This window comes from Protopterus annectens, chromosome 2.part2 (assembly GCF_019279795.1).
Source record: "Protopterus annectens isolate FY-2018-M chromosome 2.part2, PAN1.0, whole genome shotgun sequence".
Classification (NCBI taxonomy): Eukaryota; Metazoa; Chordata; order Ceratodontiformes; family Protopteridae; genus Protopterus; species Protopterus annectens.
The window spans coordinates 459,027,934-459,032,967 of NC_056730.1; the positions used below are offsets into that span (position 1 = coordinate 459,027,934).

Sequence of the window (5,034 nt, forward strand, 5' to 3'; positions counted from 1 at the left end):
AAAAAAATTTCAAAGAAATTATAAAAAGCATTAATACAATTAGGCTAGCTACCCAGCTGAGAATTACTTCTTTGGGTATAGTAGAGGACTGTTTTAGCCCTTCTGACCTAGGCGCGGAAAGAGTGCTTAATATATTTACTCCTCCCCCTCTAGCGAGGTTTTAAAAAACCTGCAGGAACCCGCCACTTTTTAAAAACTGAGGTATACCTGGATCCTATAGGTAACATCCCTACCTGATTTGGTATGTCGTAACTATGTTATTACAGGATTAATCACTGTTTGTTATTGCTTACTTGTATATTCTTGTGTTAAACAAAGCATTATATCCTATGATTTGTTTGTGCTAACCATATTTAAGCTGTCACGATAAACAAGCTGTTAACTGTTGCTTTCTGGGCTAGATTATGGTACCGCTCCAAAGACTGTTTTCTCTGCAATATTTGTAACAGCGTAGAGCTAGACTAGTGCTGAGCTGACTTCTAGAGAGTTGCCTCACTCTAAGCGCTTTAAATGTAGGTTTTTATAATTCATGTACAAATTTGGTCGCTATTGTAACTATAAGTATACTTTATAACTAGCGATTACGTTTAGAGTGGATTTAAAGCAAAGTAAGAAGAATCTATTTCTATTTTGTGCATTTAAAATCAGAGAATATATCTAAATGTTTAGTGTGGTCGCCATAGTTTTTGCTAGCATTTAAATACTAGCGACTGCATTTCTGAGCAAGAAGCAGCCTCTAAAGTTTCATTTATGCGTTTTGGTTCCTTGGTAGTTAACAGTGTCTAAACTCTCTGTAAAAACATACCCGCTCCCATGTCATGGTGACATCAAAGGACTTTTTATTTTTCTCTGTTTTCTAATTCACCTTCTGGCCTCCCTCCTTTTTACCTAGGTGACTCCTTCGTGAACAAGCCCCATAGTACATTGTATAGAAAGGGACAAACCTCCCTGCTGAAACTAGTGGAAGACGCTGCCCTTTAAAGTTTATGAAAAGGTGGTTAAATAGTACTTATTACCTTAGGCTGGAAGTTGCTGTGTAGGATCCTCGGCTACCTTAGTTTCAGGAAATTCACCTGGATTTACCTAATATTACTTTTCCAAGTACTAATCTGTCAGTGTCTCAGCTCCTAAAAACACTGAATTACACCAAATAATTGGATAATTTCCTAATAAATTGGATTAAAAAAAAAAAAAAATTTCAAAGAAATTATAAAAAACATTAATACAATTAGGCTATCTACCCAGCTGAGAATTACTTCTTTGGGTATAGTAGAGGACTGTTTTAGCCCTGCTACGGCCTAGCCTGGGAAAGAGTGCTTAATATATTTTCTCCTCCCCTCTAGCGAGGTTTTAAAAAACCTGCAGGAACCCGCCACTTTTTAAAAACTGAGGTATACCTGGATCCTATAGGTAACATCCCTACCTGATTTGGTATGTCGTAACTATGTTATTACAGGATTAATCACTGTTTGTTATTGCTTACTTGTATATTCTTGTGTTAAACAAAGCATTATATCCTATGATTTGTTTGTGCTAACCATATTTCGCTGTGCGATAAACAAGCTGTTAACTGCTGCTTTCTGGGCTAGATTATGGTACCGCTCCAAAGACTGTTTTCTCTGCAATATTTGTAACAGTGTAGAGCTAGACTAGCGCTGAGCTGACTTCTAGAGAGTTGCCTCGCTCTAAGTGCTTTAAATGTAGGTTTTTATAATTCATGTACAAATTTGGTCGCTATTGTAACTATAAGTATACTTTATAACTAGCGATTATGTTTAGAGTGGATTTAAAGCAAAGTAAGAAGAATCTATTTCTATTTTGTGCATTTAAAATCAGAGAATATATCTAAATGTTTAGTGTGGTCGCTATAGTTTTTGCTAGCATTTAAATACTAGCGACTGCATTTCTGAGCAAGAAGCAGCCTCTAAAGTTTCATTTATGCGTTTTGGTTCCTTGGTAGTTAACAGTGTCTAAATTCTCTGTAAAAATATACCCGCTCCCTTAGGGGAAAAAAGGTTTTATTTTTCCTTTTTTTTTTAAATTCCCCTTTGGTCCCCCCTTTTTCCTAGGTATTTTTGAAAACCCCCCCCATACTTTAAGAAAGGGGGAAACCCCCCGTGCTAGTAAACCCCTTTTAATTTAAAAATGGTTAAAAATTCTTTTTATTGGTAAAATTCCATTATTTAAAATCCCCCTGGATTTACCAATAATTTTGAAGTAAACTGGGCCCCCTAAAAAGAATTCCCAAAAAATTATTTTCCTTAAAGGTTAAAAAAAAAAACGAAAATTTAAAAACAAATACAAATTTGGTACACCCACTAGAAATTTTCTTTGGGGGTTAAGGATTTTTGTTTGCCTACCGGGGGGTGTTAAAATTTTTTCCCCCCTTGGGGTTTTAAAAACCCGAAACCCCCCCCTTTTTAAAAATGGGTTCCCGGCCCATAGGTAACTCCCACCCTTTTTTGCAATATTTTTACAGGTTTAAAACTGTTTGTTAGCTTACTTTAATTCTTTTTTAAACGCTTAATTAGTTTTTTTGTAACCCAAATTTGTGCATAAAAAAGGTTTAAATTTCTTTTGGGTGATTAGGAGTAAAGATTTTTCTTTATTTTAAACAGAGAATACTATGTTTAGGGTTGTTCTAAACCTTTAAATTAGGTTTTTAACAGCAAATTTTCATTTAACTTGTTCTTTATAACAGGTTATTTGGGGGATTTTGCAAAATAAGGAATCAATTTTTATTTTCGGTTTCTAAATTTTTTGGGGGCCCCCTTTTTCCTTTAAAAAAACACCATTTTAGAAGGCACCTCGTTTATTTTTGGGGTTCCTTTAGTTAAAGTGTTTAAAATTTTTTAAAATACCCCTCCCCGAGGTGCTAAAAGGGCTTTTTTTTCTTGTTTTTAATTCACCTTTGGCCCCCTTTTTTTACCCCATACCCTTTTAAAAAAAACCCCCTTTAAAAAAAAAAAAAAAAAAGAAAAAATTTTTCCTTAGGCTAATTCGTGAGGATTCTCCTTGTTTGGAAACCCTTTTTTTACCTTTTGGGGAAAATTTAATTTTTTTTATTAAAAAAAAATAATTTTAAAAATTTTTAAAAAAAATATAAAAACAAATTTAAAAAACCCCTTTTTTTTTTTTAAGGGTTTTTTCCCCGGGGTTTAAAATTTTCCCCCGGGGGTTTTTGCAAACCCCCCGGTTTTTTTTTTGGGAAAAAATTTAAAAGGTTTGTTTTTTCTTTTATTTTTTTAAAAAAAATTTTCTTTTTTTTTCTAAATTTTTGTTTAAAGTTTTAATTTTTTTTTTTTTTTAAAAAAGGTTTTAATTTTTAGGGGGGAAAAATTTAAATTGCCTGCTTGGCAAAGAGGTTTTTTAAAAACATTACTTTGGTCCCTTTTTTTAAATTAATTCTTTAAAAATTTTTTAGGTGGGTTTTTAAAAAATAAAAATCTTTTCTATTTTTCTTTTCTTACTAAATGTTTGTGGGGCCCCTAGTTTTTGTAGAAAAACTCGCTGACTGGAAGCGCCTTAAAGTTTATTTTTTGGTTTTTGGGTTTTGGGATTAACTGCTAAATTCTTGTAAAAAAACCCGCTCCCTTAGGGGCAAAAGGACTTTTTTTTTTTTTTTTTTTCTTTCAGGTCCCCCCTTTTTTCCAGGGGCTCCTTTTAAAACCCCAATACAAAAAAGGGGAAAATCCCCCTTAAATGTAAAAAATTTTTAAAATTTTTAAAATTTAAATAGCTTTTTACCAGGGTGGAATTCTTTGGATTGGCTTTAGCAGGTACCGGATTTTTAATATTACTTTTCCAAGAAGTTAACTGCAGGCCGCCCTAAAAAAATGAATTTAAACCAAAAAATTTTGGTAATTTTTTAATAAATTGGATTAAAAAAAAATTTAAAGAAAATTTAAAAAAAATTTAAAATTTTCTTTAACTTTTTGGGGGAAAAATGTTTGTTTTGCCTACCAAAGAGTGCTTAATATACTTACTCCTCCCCTCAGCGGGGTTTAAAACCACTGAGGAACCATACACTTTTAAAAACTAAAGGGTATACCTGGAGTCCTACTTCGGTAACATCCTACCTAATTTGAGGGTAATAATACGTAACTATGTTATTGCAGGATTAATCACTGTTTGTTGGCTTTGCTTACTTGTATATTCTTGTGTTAAACAAAGCATTATATCCTATGATTTGTTTGTGCTAACCATATTTAAGCTGCGATAAACAAGCTGTTAACTGTTGCTTTCTGGGCTAGATTATGGTACGCTCAAAGACTGTTTTTCTCTGCAATATTTGTAACAAGCTAGAGAGCTAGACTAAGCTGAGCTGACTTCTAGAGAGTTGCCTCACTCTAAAGCGCTTTAAATGTAGGTTTTATAATTCATGTACAAATTTGGTCGATATTGTAACTATAAGTATACTTTATAACTAGAGAATTACGTTTAGAGTGGATTTAAAGCAAAGTAAGAAGAATCTATTTCTATTTTGTGCATTTAAAATCAGAGAATATATCTAAATGTTTAGTGTGGTTGCTATAGTTTTTGCTAGCATTTAAATACTAGCGACTGCATTTCTGAGCAAGAAGCAGCCTCTAAAGTTTCATTTATGCGTTTTGGTTCCTTGGTAGTTAACAGTGGCTAAATTCTCTGTAAAAACATACCCGCTCCCATGTCATGGTGACATCAAAGGACTTTTTATTTTTCTCTGTTTTCTAATTCACCTTCTGGCCTCCCTCCTTTTTACCTAGGTGACTCCTTCGTGAACAAGCCCCATAGTACATTTTATAGAAAGGGACAAACCTCCCTGCTGAAACTAGTGGAAGGCAGCTGCCCTTTAAAGTTTATGAAAAGGTGGTTAAATAGTACTTATTACCTTAGGCTGGAAGTTGCTGTGTAGGATCTCGGCTACCTTAGTTTCAGGAAATCCACCTGGATTTACCTAATATTACTTTTCAAGAAGTACTAATCTGTCAGTGTCTCAGCTCCTAAAAACACTGAATTACACCAAATAATTGGATAATTTCCTAATAAATTGGA

The 5,034-nt window shown here is 33.4% G+C and overlaps 1 long non-coding RNA gene across 1 annotated transcript in view; it reads left to right on the forward strand.

Annotated features, from left to right (window-relative positions):
• The window catches only part of LOC122796025, a 10,651-nt gene extending 5,881 nt beyond the window's left edge, over positions 1 to 4,770 (forward strand). The window contains exons 5-6 of the long non-coding RNA XR_006363892.1: positions 893 to 994; positions 4,746 to 4,770. This is a non-coding gene — a long non-coding RNA (uncharacterized LOC122796025). The remainder of the gene's footprint in view (positions 1 to 892; positions 995 to 4,745) is intronic.
• The last annotated feature ends 264 nt before the right edge of the window (positions 4,771 to 5,034 follow it).